This window comes from Mirounga leonina, unplaced genomic scaffold (assembly GCF_011800145.1).
Source record: "Mirounga leonina isolate KUSES-001 unplaced genomic scaffold, KU_Mleo_1.0 Mir_94, whole genome shotgun sequence".
Taxonomy (NCBI): domain Eukaryota; kingdom Metazoa; phylum Chordata; class Mammalia; order Carnivora; family Phocidae; genus Mirounga; species Mirounga leonina.
Genome location: NW_023270855.1, coordinates 36,479,510 through 36,495,784, shown reverse-complemented (window position 1 = coordinate 36,495,784; position 16,275 = coordinate 36,479,510). Strand labels below are relative to the sequence as shown.

The window sequence follows — 16,275 nt, the reverse complement described above, 5'->3', positions numbered from 1 at the left end:
TTACTTTTGCACAAAGGAGGTCAGCCTTGCTTTCCCTGGGGTGACCCTGCCAGCTAGTTCTGGAGGCACGTTATCTCCTTGGAGCAGGGCCACTCCAACAGCAGCTGTCAAAGACATGGTCTGACCAAAGCGACTGTCCATCTGTTTGGAATTTTCTGAAAAACTTTTCCTCAGTCGTCATGAAGGATGTTCTGTGTCGGCTGTAAGATCACTGTGCCCATCCCAGCCACCCCGTCCAAGCCTGCAAACCAAGGTCAAACGTTTCCAAATGCCTATTATGTTGTAAATGTCTGAGCATGGGCAAAATGTAGACTCAGCCTGGGTACTGTGCATCCAGTGTTGAGGAGAACGTGAGTTTTCCAAATGGTTTCCTGATCTAAACTGGTCTACTGTGGAGTGACACGGCTGGCCAGAGACCACAGGCAGGTCATGAGACATGGTTTGGCCAACCGTGAGTGGGTGGAAGAGACATCCTGCTGTTTACTGCTGCTCAGTGTGTATCAACCGGTCCCCATCTTCAGAAGATAATTACAGAGCAAAACAAAGAAGCAAGGTTATCTGAGGAACTGTATTTAGTACTTACCTTTTAAAACTGGTGGTGATTAACCTTGTTTTGAAGAGTGTGCTTGGTAGACGTAAGTAAAACGGATTTGACTGGTCTGCTCTTGAAGGCTGCCAGGGATGCGGCACCATGAAGGCCATGACCTCAAGAGGACCCTTCTGTCTCCAGAAGCAGAGTGGCCTCTCCCGCTCTCCCCACAGATTGAGTTGACTCTGACTCAGCCATCGTGTCACTGTGTGATTAGCTTCGGTAACTTTCTTCTGTGTATTTTCCTCAAGTTAAGTAGACCTTATTTACTGCTCTAAAATAAAAAAGGTCATTTTAATTGGGGAAGAAGCCTTGTTTTGGCAAGTGAAGATGAATATGTGAGCAAGCTTGCCCCCACCAGTGTGCCCCCAACAGCAGATGGAATACAGCCAACTGGCAGTAATTTGGGGTTTCAATGAAATCCTTGTGTTAAATTGAAATGTCTTTGGAAGGAAAGGTGTACAACTTTGCAAATAATTATCAAGGATGACTTTGAAAAGCTTGTTCTCCTCTCAAGCCTGATCTGGTATTCTCACGTTCATTGGCTATGTGTGTCTGTTTGGGACAGAAAGAGTTTCTTGTTTTGTTTTGTTTTGTTTTTGCTTTATTCTCTTTTTTCTTTCTTTCTTTCTTTTTTTTCTTGTCTTTTTTAAACAAAAACATTTAGATACTCATCTGTCAATGACATCTTTGAAGAAAGGGCAGTCAAACTGGGCAGGATTCCATTTGTGCGTCAGCCTTGGTGCATAAATGGGCCCCATCCATCTTCTTGGCCTATGACATTGCTTACAGTCCTTCTCTTGAGGGACCTGCCAACTTTCCAGCTGCCACTAGTGTGCTGAATTGTCTTAATTGCTTTCCCTCTGCAAAGGAAGAAGTGGTAGGACTTTCTCTTTGGCCTACCAAGACTCTCCAGAGCTCTTCTGTGCACGTCAGGCCCCTCATCCATTTTTCTGTTGTTATTAGCAACACAACCCTCAGACTGTAAAGTCCACATAGGTTTGTCACCTCCTCTGTAACTGGCTAAACGTGATCTTGGGTCTCTGAAGATCTATCTAAAATAAGATTGGGATCATAACCTCCCTCACCTTACTCTGGCTTGATTTGGGAATAAAATGAAAAAACAAATAAAATAGTGGAATATGAAAAAGTATAAAAATGCTAGGATTTGAGGTGACCTATTTTTATCTTCAAGTAGACAGCATATTCATTCATTCATTTATTCACTGTTTCCTGACCCCTTTCTTTTACCAGGCACTCTAGATATACTCGAGTAAGAACCAGGCTCCACAATGACATTCCCTCCCTTCCCTAGAGACCTGTAAAATAGTTATTTTTAAAGCCATGTCCACCCAGGGCAGGTGAATAGAAAAGCTGGACAATTATCTAGAAGGTCTTGGAAGTCAAAAACTGTTCTTTTCCTCTCCTGTTGCTCAGAACAGAACCCTAGAGAGTGCATAGTGGACGCATAGTGGAGTGATCCTCAGTAAGAATTCTATAAAATGAACTGAACTTGTAGAAACCTATTTTGCACTCACTTAGTTATTACTGACTTGAGTTCCATAAATTACATAGATCATGGTGTTAATTCTCTACTCTGCTCGTAATGGGGAGACTGGGCCCTATTGTCCAAAGTCATGGACGCTGCTTCTACCAAGCAAGGATGGAAATGACATGGAGAGAAAGAGAAATACACAGAGGGCAGAACTGAGTCAGTCACCAGGGAAGGTGGAAGTCTACAGGGAACTTCTCCCCTCTTTGGACGTTTTGTCCCATCCCCCTGTTCTCCTTTTGGATTCTTTCTATAAATACACAATATAGCATCTCAGTTTTCTCTAAAGAAGTTCAGATTTCGGGATTTTTAAATAACAGATAATAAATTCTGACTTTTTTTTGCATTTGCTTTAAATGTAAATTTTAGCATATCAAAATTTAGAACCTCTTCTACAAATGTTCCAGTTTGATTTCTTAAATAAAATTTAAAAGCTCTCCAAAGGCAAGGACGGTCCGGATTATCTTTGTATTCCTAGTGCTAAGCACAAAGGTTGACGTGTGGTAAATATGTCAAAAATCGTGGCAGAATAAATAACTCAAGGAAGATGGGCTTCATTTTCCCCTCTCCTGTGTAGGTACATAAGTGCAAATTGTACTGTCCAGACAAGGGGAACACAGTATTTGACGAAAACTCTAAGAGGTGCAGTCAACCCCTGCAACTCTAATCCATGCCCTAGTAATCTGACACAGACCACTATGGATATTTTAAGGAATAGAAAAACCGTTTAGTTCCCCATCCTAATGTCAGCTGTGCCGGCCTGGTAGTTACCTCTACATCAGTAGAAGTCTTTTCTAAGGTCTGAGCATTGAAGTGATGCCTAGAATAGCTAATCTGATCAGCAGCAGGGAAGGAAAAAAAAAAAAAAAGTAGATGAGAGACCATAGAGGCATTGTTTTCCTACAGAAACAGTTTTTTAACACGGATTTTGTTTTTGAGGTGTGATGTACATACCAAAAATTCACTTATTTTAAGTGTAAAATTCAATTATTTTTAGTAAATCTGGGGGGAGCTCTGATCTGCCAGTCTGTTTCTTTGCAAGAAACACGTTGAAAAAAAAAAAAAAGAAACACATTAAATCCATTCACTGGGGGGAATTTGAAAATGGGGTGATGTGGTCTCACTTGCATAATTCTAGGCAGTACAATGAAGGGGAATGCTTGATGTTAGGACAGAAGATCTCATTTTAACCAGCAAATTAGGAAAGAGATGAACACTGTGGGCCACCAGCTATTGCCAGGTATGTGATATTTAAACTGAGTGTACTTATTAAAATGAACCCTTCATTAGAAACGGGTGAATAACGGTTGGCAAGATGTTAGAGGGAAATCATCAGGTTAACAGTACTCCTTTGGCGGCATCTCACATTTTGGGGGTATATGAGTTAACTAGTACGGCAGGAATTACATGTCAGGTCTGAGTCGCTAAACTTCTAGTTTGTCAGATCTGAGCAAAATGGGTGTTTCATCTTGGCAGAAATGAATACCTACGCCTTAAACCGTGGTTCTCAACCAGGGGCAGTTCCCTCCCACCCCGGGGACATCTGATAGCACGTAGAAACATTTTTGTCACAACTGGTTAAGAGGGGGATGCTACTGGCATCTAGTGGATAGAGGTCAGGGATGCTGGTAAACATCCTATAAGACACAGGACAGGGGCGCCTGGGTGGCTCAGTCGTTAAGCGTCTGCCTTCGGCTCAGGTCATGATCCCAGGGTCCTGGGATCGAGTCCCACATCGGGCTCCCTGCTTGGTGGGAGGCCTGCTTCTCCCTCTCCCAATCCCCCTGCTTGTGTTCCTTCTCTCGCTGTGTCTCTCTCTGTCAAATAAATAAATAATTTTTTTTTTTTTTTTTTTTTTTTAAGTCACAGGACAGCCTCTGAAAACAATAAAGAATTATCTGGCCCAAAATGTCAGTAGGGGAGAGATTGAGAAATGACAGGCAAACTTCAACCTTTAGGGCTTTCAAATTCAAATTCAAAATGTTTTCCCTTATAGGCTCATTTATAAAAAGATCTTGTTCCATTTCTTCCTTTTGTAATTAAGTCATTCAATAAATGTATATCCAGCACGTTACTGTGTACATAGTACTGGGGATACAGCTGGGAACAAGCACCCTTGAGGTCAGCGCGGAGTGTCTGGAGGGTTGTTGGTTGATACACTAAGAGGGCACTGTTGGCATGCTGTCGTACCTGGAGGCTGGGATGATGGCTGCCCGGTGAAGCATCCTTCCACCCAAATGCCACAGCACCCCCTGAAAACACTGAGTAAGACCAAGGTGCTGCCAATGGAGAGCTTCCATTTGTGTGGGAGATATAGACAACAGACAAGTATTGCATGAATGGGAGAAGAGGAGGGAGGAGGGAAGGCCCCAGAGTGGTAAATGCTCTATAGAAAATTGACCAGGATAGGGCGCCTGGTGGCTCAGTTGGTGAAGCGTGTGCCTTTGGCTCAGGTCATGATCCCAGGGTCCTGGGATCGAGTCCCACATCGGGCTCCCTGGTCAGCGGGAAGTCCGCTCCCTCTGCCCCTCCCCCCAGCTCGTGCTCTCTCTCTCTTTCTTTCTCTCTCACTCTCTCTCAAATGAATAAATTAAAAAAAAAAATCTTAAAAAAAAAAAAAGAAAAGAGACCAAGATAAAGAGGTGATGCTGGCTGTGGCCAAGGCAGAGAGGTGTGCTCATCTTCACACATGTATGTTTGGCTGTGTGGCGGGCTCCCTGCTTCTCCAGACTGGGGGGGGGGGCGGTTAGGGAAGGCCTGACAGGAGCAGAGTCAGGTGGGTACTCTGAGACACAGATGAGTATCTCAGGTTTCAGGAGTATTTAGTAGGATCTTAAAGCAGGACTGACAGGCAGGTGGGCAGATGACCCAGGGAGAGGTGGGGCACCCAAGGCAGGTCTTTGTTCTAAATGTCAGCTATGAGGTAAGGCTTTTTATGTGTTCGGCATTTGGTTTTCTCGTCTTCTTTTTTTAAAGCGGACAAATAGGAGCAAGGCGGGGCAAAAGGAGGTCTAAGCCAGTATGACTGACAAACATCATAGAAATGGATTAATGATGGAGCTGCCAATTATGCTGAATTTCAGGTCACCACATAGCTGCCCCACATACCACCATAGGCAGGGATGTGGGCACGGTAAGGATTCCTGTTCCAGAAATAAAAATAGCCCAGAGTTTTGAGAAACTGGATCCTGTGTGCTAACTCCCCAGGATACTCACTGCCAAGAGTCACTGTCCTTTGATAAACCTTATCAAAAGCGCCAGCATATCCTCCACCCAAAAATCAGTGGCAGAATTTTCAGATAACAGGTCCTCACGCCTGGCTTGTGCATTCTGAATCTGCAGGTTGAGACCCCTCTTTTTGAGGTCATGGTGTGATTTAGGCTTTAAAGCCAATGTGAACCAAGGGTTTGGCAGTGAGCCCAGAGCCATTTCACCCCTCTTATAAAACGAGGCTGATTGGTGCTTCAGGTGGATTCCTAAAACAGCCTAGTTTTTAAAGAGGGAGATTGATTTCATCGTCACAGAAAAGGAAAGGAATTTACCAATAATGGAGAATGACTTACACCCAGGTTCTATCTGGCTTTAGGGGGCCCCTCTGGTTCCTGTCGAGAGAAATAAATTTGTTTATAAATATAGATACAGTACTTGGCAAATGCTTACAGTGAGTGCTTGATCATGAGTAGCTGCTAAATTATCATTGCTATTGCTTCTGTTGTTAGAATGACTATTGGCTAGGGGCGCCTGGGTGGCTCAGTTGGTTAAGCGACTGCCTTCGCCTCAGGTCATGATCCTGGAGTCCCTGGATCGAGTCCCGCATCGGGCTCCCTGCTCGGCAGGGAGTCTGCTTCTCCCTCGGACCCTCCCCCCTCTCATGTGCTCTCTCTCTCTCTCATTCTCTCTCTCTCAAATAAATAAATAAAATCTTTAAAAAAAAAAAAAAAAGAATGACTATTGGCTACACTGACTACTACTCACTAGCCAGTGCTTATTGCCACGTGCTGTTCTCTGTGAAAACTTGCATAGATGCCATTATGGTATCTTGACATGTTTCACAAAACTTTGAAACGCACACTTTCAGGGACCTGTGCCTTAGAATACAGGTTGGCCAACTATAGCCCATGGGACCAAATCTAGGCTGTAGCCAATTTTGTTTTGTTTTCTTATAGTTTTATTGAGATATATTTCACATAATATAAAATTCACCCATGTAAATTGTATAGCTTATTGGACTTCAGTGTATTCACAGAGTTGTGCAACCATCACCACAATCTAATTTTACAACAATTTTGGGGTGCCTAGGTGTCTCAGTTGGTTAAGAATCTGACTCGGTTTCAGCTCAGGTCATGATCTCACTGTTGGGAGATGGAGCCCCGCGTTGGGCTCCATGCTCAGTGCAGAGTCTGCTTCAGATTCTCTGTCCCTCTCCCTCTGCTTCTCCTCCAGCTTATATGCTATCTCTCAAATAGATAAATAGATAGACAGATAAATAAATAAATAAATAAATAAATAAATAAATAAATAAATAATTTTAGAACAATTTCACCATCCCAGAAAGAACCCTTGTACCCACACACTCTCGTTCTTGATACCTATTCCCTACCCCAGCCACAGGATACCACAAATCTACTTTCTGTCTCTATGGCTTTGCCTATTCTGGACTTTGCAGATAAACGGAAACACACAGTATATGGCCTTGTGTGATCAGCTTCTTTCACTTAGCTTAATGTTTTCAAGGTCAATCCATATTGTAATATATGTCAATACTTTGTTTCTTTACTGCCAAATGATATTCCATTGTTTGTACGTACACCATTTTGTTTATCCATTCATCAGTTTATGGACATTTGGGTTCCCATTTTTTAGCTATTATTAACAATGTTGATAATGAACATTCACATACAAGTTTTTGTGTTGATATATATTTCCATTTCTCTTGGGTAGTAGACACCTAAGAGTGGAATTTTGGTGTCATAGGGTAACTCCACATTTGATATTTTGAAGAACTACCAAGCTGTTTTCCAAAGTGGCTGCACCATTTTACAGTCCTATCAGCAATGTCTGAGGGTTCCAATTTTTCCACATCTTTACCAACACTTGCTATTATCTGTCTTCTTTATTTTAGCCATCCTAGTGGGTGTGAGGTGATCTGCATTTCCCTAATAACTAGTTATGCTGAGCATCTTTTCCTATGCTACTTGCATTTGTTCATTGGAGGAATGTCTTTTCAGATCCTTTACCCATATTTCAATCACATTATCTGTCTTTTTATTGTTGAAATACGAGTTCTTTACATATTCTGGATATAAGAACTTTGTCTGATATCTACCATCTGTTTTTGGAAACAACATTTTATTGAAATACTGCTATGCTCTTATTGTCTATGTACTCCTTCCTGTTAAAATGGCAGAGCTCAGTAGTTGAATAGAGACCATATGGACTACAGTGCCAAGAATATTTACTACCTGGCCCTTTGTTCACTCACTTATTTCACCATATTTTTATCTTATCAAAATGAAGTGGATATATAAATCAGAGTCTATGTAAGTAAATGTTGAAGGCAGAGCTTCATGTCTCAGAAGGTGCCTATCTGTTATGCCTAATGTTTTTATATATGCGGTTACACAGAAATCCCAATCAAAGATCCTAAGCTTTCTAAAAATATATGCTCTCGTTGTCAGTCAAGACAGTGATTTACTTAATCTTCGCTCTAGTTTATAAACCTCTGAACAGTGTAATCAGCATAATGCTTGGTAGAGCATTGGAAATGCCCTCACATGCTTTGGTGGAAAACAGTTTATGGGATTTTTTTTTTTTTTTTCCAACATGACTCATGAGAGATTTGGGGATTTATTTAGCTGGCTTTATCCAGGCAAATCTCCTAGTGACCTTGTTGGGATCTTGATCTTGTTTAAGACTAGAATATATGTGACTCATGCTAAGTGAAGCACCCACAGAGGATAAAAGAGCTGATGTGAACCTTCCCTCCCTGGAAGAGAGGGACAGGCATCAGCATAGTCCGAAGCAGGAACATAAATGCTCTGACAGTCAGCCTGAGGACTCTCCTACTCGTGGAAAATGCTTTGGCCAGGTGGCGGTGGGAAAGGGACAGTGCTGATCAAAGACTTGGAATTCCCATGACCTCCCCAAGTCTGTGCCCACCACGAGCTCCTGGGTTCTATTCTGGATGAAAAGTTCTGCATGAGACAAGGATCAGCATCTAATTGTCATTCCTACTTCAAGACCAAATTATATGTGAACAGGCGGGGCATATGGGAGTGTACAATTGTCTTTAAACAAACAAACAAAAAAGACATTTTGGAATGAATCCATAGTTTGTGGTCATTTTTTATGCTTTTGCATCACTAACTTATTCCTACCAACTTCTGGATTTGTGCTGATATAGACAGGTTTTTAAGCCAAAATTATTTTTGTTATTGAATTATTTGTGTCATGCATTTCTTGCTCTATTATGCTGTAGGATCATCCCACATCTCCCCTCCCTTATTCTTTCCAGAACCCACCCCAAAGAGGTTTCATCCACAGTGAAGTGTTTCTCCTCAATGTTACCTATAACTTCCACATTATGGAATCCAAACTGCAAACATTCATTATCTCAGAGTTTCTGTGAGTCAGGGATCTGGGTGAAGTTTAGCTGGGTCCTCGGGCTTGGGGTTTCTCACAAAGGCTGCAATCCATGTACTGTGCCAGGGTCTGTCATGGGGCTGCAAATGAAAATGTTGCTGGGGCTGTGGTCTCATCTGAAGGCTCAACAAACAGAGGAAACGCTTCCATGTTCACTCCTGAGAAGCTTAGCAGCATTCAGTCCTCACTGGTTGTTGGTCAGCAGCCTCCCTTACTTCCTTGCCATGTGTCTGTCTCCACAGGTCAACTCACAATGCACAGGGTCCTACAAGATTTGACCCCTAGTTACCCTCTAACCTCAGCTCCTTCTACTTCCACCTTCACTCACTCAGCCACATTGCCCTTATTCTGTTCTTCAAGCACATTAAACTTGCTCCTATGTCAGTGCCATTGCACCTGCTGTGCCTTCTCCCTGGGACAGTTTTCCTCTAGATATCTTCACCACTGGCTCCATATTTTCCTTCAAGTTTCTGCTCAACTGTTTTGTGGAAGGGATTTCCTGATCACCATGTGTAAAGTAGAAACTCTTCTTCTCCCATAACCGCAGTACTCTGTGCCCTGCACACCTGCTTTTCCACCATCTGATATATATTTTGTATGTCTTTACCTTCTCCTTCTGTGAGATGTTAAGTTCAATGGAGCATATACTTTATATTTTTTATTCTCTGCTTCATCTTTGATACTTAGAAAATTGCCTGGCATGCAGAAGGTGCTTAGAAATTTGTCAAATTATTGACTTTGCATTGTTTTGTAACCACATTAGCTAAATCATTCAGACTTAACTCTGACTTTAACTGATTTTAGTGCATATCGTTGGCATTTGAATGGCATGACTCCCACATTTTTAAGATCTTCTTGCACTCCTTACTCCCCTCCCCTTTCCTCTTGCTTTTTATAATTTGTCCCTTGATCAATTAAAGTAGATCTTGAGTCATTTTTCTTCAAAAGCAATGTATTGGTGGCATGCTCCCTGAGCCATGGCGTATCTGAGAATTGCAATCTTAGTTTGGTTCCTTGTTAAGGTTTGTTTTTTATTTGTTGGGTTGGTTTCTAGACTTCAGAATTTTTAATTTGTTCTTTAAAACTTGAAAATTTTACCAGGATCCATTTGTTTTGTTTATGTGTTTTTTTTCTCTAGTATATACTGATTGAGACTTTTATATACCAACCACTAAGCTAGACTAACTTATAAGATTTTTTTCATTAATCTCTCCTATAGGAAGCTTTTCTTGATCTATATAATTGGAGTTTTTCTTTAGCTCAGGAACGATACTTTCTCAGATTTTCTTTCCTTCTCTTTGATAAATTCTAACCTATTTATCAGGAAAACCAATTATCCATATGTTAGTTCTTCACATTTGCTCCTTCATTTCTACCATCTTCTATTACTTTCATCATTGTTTCTTTCTTCCATAGTCCTGGAGTGAATATTCCCTATTAGGTATTCTATATCACTGATTCAATATGTTGAATATTTCCTTTGTACCTCTGATGGTGGCTATGGTAGATTTTATTCATTTTTTCACTTAGTTATGTATCTAGTTTTATTCATTTATCATTTGCCATTATTAGTTATTATTTTATTATTCATTATTATTTTATGATTGTTTGCAATTATTTACTCCTTTGTTTCTTATAAGGGGAACAAATATCCTTGCCATTGCTGTGTCACTCACTATGCCTTCCTACTGGAGCTGTATGCTTCTGTGCCTCCTTAACTCCAAACTTAGCCACATACATATTATTGCCAATGGAATGTGAGTGGGTATAATGACAGCAAATCCAATCAGAAACTTTAAAAATTGTACTAAGGTATGTTTTAAAATAGATCTTTCATTCTTCTTCTGCATCTTATGGGCAGTGCTGCCTTTGTTCCTTTTTTAAAAAATATCTTTTAGGAGGATCCATTTAGGTTTCTTTCTTAATTTTAATCACCATTAAAATATGGGATGGTTGCCACTGAACAAGGTGAATGACTTCCCCTTAAGTGTCCCTTATTGTTGACTTCAGAGTAACCCTTGGAGACTAAGATAGAAGACTAGTTGATATGCACAGCCCCTAAACAAATATCCAGTGTCTAGATATCTTCTATCTAGAATGACATTGCAGACTGGTAAAAGATGCCATGTCCTGCTGCCTGGTAGTCTGACTACTTAGGTGAATCAAAGTCATCTGTAGTTTTCATTCCTTGTAAGAAACAGTAGATAAAAACTGTGGCCTCTAAATTGTGCTTATCTCACTGTCCTCCCTTCCGTGTATCATCCTATTATATGCTACATTGTTGAGATTCTTCCTGTCTAGTGGAGGAAAACAGCAAGGTCTTAATGGCAGGTGTTGTAGGAGTTAAATGTCCACAGACATCTTACATGGGAGGGAATGGTTTCCCTCTGGTTTGTGAAGCCCCTGTCTCAGAGGAAAGATACCAGAGCAAGGATCTGTATGATGGTCATATCTCTGCTTTGGATAGTGGGCATCCATCCTGGAGCCTTGGATATCATTGAGCAGCATTTCCAATTTCTAGATCCTCATAACATTTTTTTCTTCTTTGTATTCATGAGCAACACTACTTATTAGGCAGTAACTAATTTTATTTTCTCAAGTAGCTGTAAGAGAGTACAGCTGAATTTCTACCCCTCCCATTCTAAAAACATCTTTTCCAGCTCAGCAGGGTCATGGGTGATATACGAACCTTCATTTTTCTTGGTCTTTTCATCTGATTTCCTGGGTCTCGGTGGGACCAGAGTTCTGGCAGTAACACACTGGCTGGTGGTTGGGTTTCTTTTCTCTGCTGTATTTTAAGGTAGGTGTCGGTAGTGCTAGGAAAGGATCCCAACTCTGACTTCTTCAAACCTGTCACATCCCCAAAAATGGTGTTGGGTGTTGGCCTTAGAAAGACCTGCATCCAAGTTCCTACTCCACTACTTACTAGTGGTACAACCTTGAACAAACAACCCAAATCCAGCGATTGTCTTTCTTCAACTGTAATGTGGCAATAAAATGCCCACATGGTTTAGTCGATATGAGGCTTAGAGAAAATGAAAGTATTATACTTGGGAAACAACTGACACAAAACTGGGTGCTCAATAAATGTTGAATGTGTGATTACAATTAATATGATAATGCCATCATCTTGATACATGGTTCACACAGAATGCATGAAGAATGGTGGTTCGGGTTATATTATCCATGTTAACCCCATACTCTTGCAGCTGCATTTGTCAAGCCTATAACTAATTACCTGTGTGACTAGAAAAGTCCTGTGCCTTTTCCATGCTATTTGTAAAATAAGGACATAGAACTATATCAGGGTAACAAATAGGTTTAATCTTTATTGTTAACTCTAGTTGATCAGTACTGGGAACCTGGAAAACAGACTTAAAAGGATTCTGAGGCCGTGGCTGGGCTCAGAAGATAAATTTGCCAAAATCTATTAGTGATGTCTGGCATGGGTAGGGAGGCTGATTCTCACAGCTATCCCAAATTTGCCAGGCCTAAACTAAATGCTCTCTAGGGATTTTCTCAATGCCCAATCATTTGGTTCCTTTTCTGGGTCTTCTTGATGGGCCTTTGTAATTCGGTGACATCCTGTCCATCCAAATGAATATTTAGTATCAGTGGAGTGAAAAGTATGTATGGATACTCCAGTTAAGAATCTGAAAGGAGGGCGCATGGATGGCACAGTTGGTTAAGTGTCCAACTCTTGGTTTTGGCTCAGGTCATGATCTCAGGGTCCTGGGATTAAACCCCACATCAGGCTCCACACTCAGAGGGGAGTCTGCTTGAGATTCCCTCTTCCTCTGCCTCTCCGGCTTGTGCTCTCTCTTTCTCTCAAATAAATAAATAAGATCTTAAAAAAAAAAAAGAATCTGAAAGAGTGGTAGACCATGAAGCAGCTTCTCCAGATGGAATGAGGGTTTCTTTGAGACTTCATTGCAATTTGAGAAAGAAAGAAAGAGAGAGAGAGGGAGGGAGGGAGGGAGGGAGGGAGGGAGAAAGAAAAGAAAGAAAGAAAGAAAGAAAGAAAGAAAGAAAGAAAGAAAGAAAAGGAAAGAAAGAAAAGGAAAAGGAAAAGAAAGGAAAGGAAAGGAAAAGAAAAGAAAAGAGAGAGAGAGAGAGAAAAGAAATCAAGTGTTTTCATCAAAAGGGAAAACAAGATAGTTCCATAAAGTTATGCATATAAACCACATCCCAGTGATGCCATGTAGGGTTTGGAATATCATTTGCTGGTAGATTTCTGTCCAATAAATTTAGCAATGGCTACACTGGTGGGTTTAACCAAACCAGAAACAGTTATTTCCTGATTTCCAATTGAAAGGTATAGGTTTCTAACAGTTGTATAATTGTATTAATGTGTGCTACGGATAGATTATTTTAGAAATTGATTTGTCCACTTCCTTTAATATTTAGGATCTAAGGCACCAGTGTCTTATTTCTGGGGTAACTCAGGTAATGAGATTTCATTTTTATGAATCTTCAGGAGGAAATCATGCAAATTGCTTCTCACTCTTGCATTTTTGTAAGGAAAAATAAAACACCCAGTTGTCCATTGGTATTTTATCCATCTTAGGCACAACATTCTTCCTGCAAGTCAGGGATATTCACCTTAGTTTTAAAAGCTTTGCAGGTATCTATTTGACACTAGGTCATCTTTCTCTGCAATTTCTATGGCAGGGTGTATTCTTCACACTTTTTTATATGCCTCACTTCAGACAGCTACAGTATCTGTTGGATCCTGCTATTGTGAATTTGTGATCTCTGGCAAAACAAAAATCACCAGTCTATAGTCCTACTGTTCCACTAAGTATAATGAAAAATCAGTATTTTAGATGGTTTGCTCAGAAACAATCAATACTATACATGAAATTTGTTCACAGCAAACCCTCAGCAAGGCTGTATGATAGAAGGGCATTTGTGGAGGGGAATTTATGAATATGACAGCAGCAATAAGCAGCTGAAAATAATCTATGAGACATTTTCAAATTACCCCTCATGAGCTGTAGTCCTTGTGAAAGATAATTTGTGGTTCTCACAGAATACCCTGCAAATTGGGTCTTTCATCTGCAATGTTTTTTACAGTTAAAACATTTCATTTCTCATATTAACAAGTGATAACTCTGCATTTGTTAATCTAAACAATTTGATTTCTATTTTTCTGTGCTGAGAGGCTGTTGACATTTCAGGGTAAGTAATTATTTTCATTGCCAACTGCTGTTTGTGGTGACTGTAGGCAAAAGATAGAAATCTGAATATACATAGGCATTGTTTTAATCATTTGCCAAAAGGACTATTCATAAAACAGGAATCTATTTGCCTGAGTTATCATCTGTCCTTAGAAATCTAATAGGACATGGGTGTTGATGAGTGAGGATTCTAGTCACATTCAGGCTTTGCTGTGGTGTATTGGAAGTCCTCTCATATGCCCAGTGTGGGCAGAGGGTTGGGGTTGACCTGCAGTATCACCAGGCCTCTGGCAGAGCACCGTGCACTTGGGGTCTTAAGTCACAGTAGCAAAAGGGAGCATGCATTATTGGCCATGGTAGCTCCCAGCTTATGTAACACCCATTCAAGTACCTTAGCACTGGTTGCCAGGATTACATGATGAATGCTCACGAGAACACCTCTCTCACCATGCCTGGTGCCTAGTGCCAGGTCTGGACACATTTGGTGAAATGGGGATCTGGGGATGACATATAAAAAGATCTTCTAAATTTCCTTTGTCATGTTGCCTTCTTGGCCAAACTTACAGTCCAGGGCAAGGGAAAGAATGATTTTTTTTTTTTTTCACCTGGATGCGCAGTCTTACCCACCAAAGTGCCACCCCAGGCAGAGTAGAAAGGAGGCACCAGGGTTTGGGATGGAGTTGTTGGGACAGCCAGCTTTCTCTGGGATCTGCGTTTGATCTGAAAATCCATGCTAATTTTTCAATCTACTCCTCAACAGATCCAAGTTTATTTTAACATTCAGAAAAAAATTAACACCAAACCCCAAGAAAATCATGTAGCAAAATTGCTACTCTAAGATGGTCTATCTTTAAGCTTGTGGTGTGCGGGGCCCACGCTAGTTGTGAGGCACTGTGGGCAGGTGTAGATGGCCTCTGTGATGTTTCGGGGAGCATCGGTATGTGTCCTGCAGGGTAGGCTGTGGTAGGTTCCTCGGTACTTCCCGTGGCCTCTTCATACCACTGGCTGAGGCTCTGGCAGCTTCGGACAGGGAGAAAAATACTCCTGCTTGTGTGGACCTCCCATTCACATTCCAGGTTAGGCAATGGACTACTAATTTAGGATCCAAACTGATTTTTACATGGCCTGAAGGAGTGAATGTAGAGCCCGTACCCTGAATGGCAAATGTGTTTTATCCTTTGAACCGATTCCAATTGATTAGTTCTGGTTGCCTATAGTGCTGTCTTAAGAAGACATCTGCGTTGCATCAGGGCTCAGCTGGGAGGAGTGCTGGGATTGATTAGCGATGTCTGTCAAGGCCTCTGGAGGGACCACTGACCCTATATTCGCCATTCTTTGCTTTTGACATGTCCTTAACTCCTCTCTGTCAAATGATTTTAATACTAACAGGTGACTCTAAGTATGAGATAGGGCATCGTGAGAGAGAGCAGGTAGATGACATTTTAAGGAAACCTAGCATGAGAAAATGCACATTTACAAAATGCAGACATCTGGAGCCAATTACTGCCATTACAGAAAGATTTCATGAAAGGCTCCTTTAAATAGCGAGCCCCCCTACTGCATTAAAATGATGATTTAATTTACAAAAATTCACTTTGCATGCAACTCTTCAGGACTGTGCCTGTGGAGGAAAGCAAGCCACACCTGATTTTTTTTAAACCTCGGCCTAAGTAATGTTCAGGATGTCTGCTGCCACCTATCTTGAGTCTCTTGATAGTTCCCACTCTCTGCAGACTTCCTTCCTACTTCCTCTCCCAGAGTATTGAGTAGACAATCTGGGTGGTGGTCAACAGCAGCTGGCTTCCACCGTGCCCACGGCTGCATTTCATTAGTGGGTAAACTGATTGCTCTGAGTGTGTTTATGTGTGGGTGTGGCTGTACAAGCCTGTGTGCTCTGTGCACTGTGTGTGTAGATACGGATACACACAAGCCATTATCTTGCTCTCAGCCCACCCTAAATTCATTCCTGCTGTAAGAGTTATAAATGGAAGGTTCCAGTCGCCTGGTGGATACAGCCTTTTGGTAACATGTGCCCCGGATTCCAAATCCCCGTCCTCTTTGTGTTTGTTTATATGTTATTTACTCTTGCATTAGAAAACTTCCCCAGACCCTGGGCCTGAGTCCCATTATCCAGACATGGAACCCTCCTCTTCCTCTGTGGCCTACAAAGCCCCAAATGGCTTTCTGATTTAGAAAATTAAATATAATCTGACTCTTGTGGCAAGCTTTGCAATTCCCAACCAACAGACTCTCCCATTAAATACATAACATACACAAGATCTAAAAGTATCACCAATCTCACATGAATTTGA

General features: G+C 41.3%; 1 protein-coding gene across 1 annotated transcript in view; it reads left to right on the top strand.

Moving 5' to 3' along the window:
* Positions 1-16,275, top strand: part of CACNA2D3 (calcium voltage-gated channel auxiliary subunit alpha2delta 3) — an 856,401-nt gene that overhangs the window by 692,595 nt on the left and 147,531 nt on the right. The window lies entirely within an intron of this gene.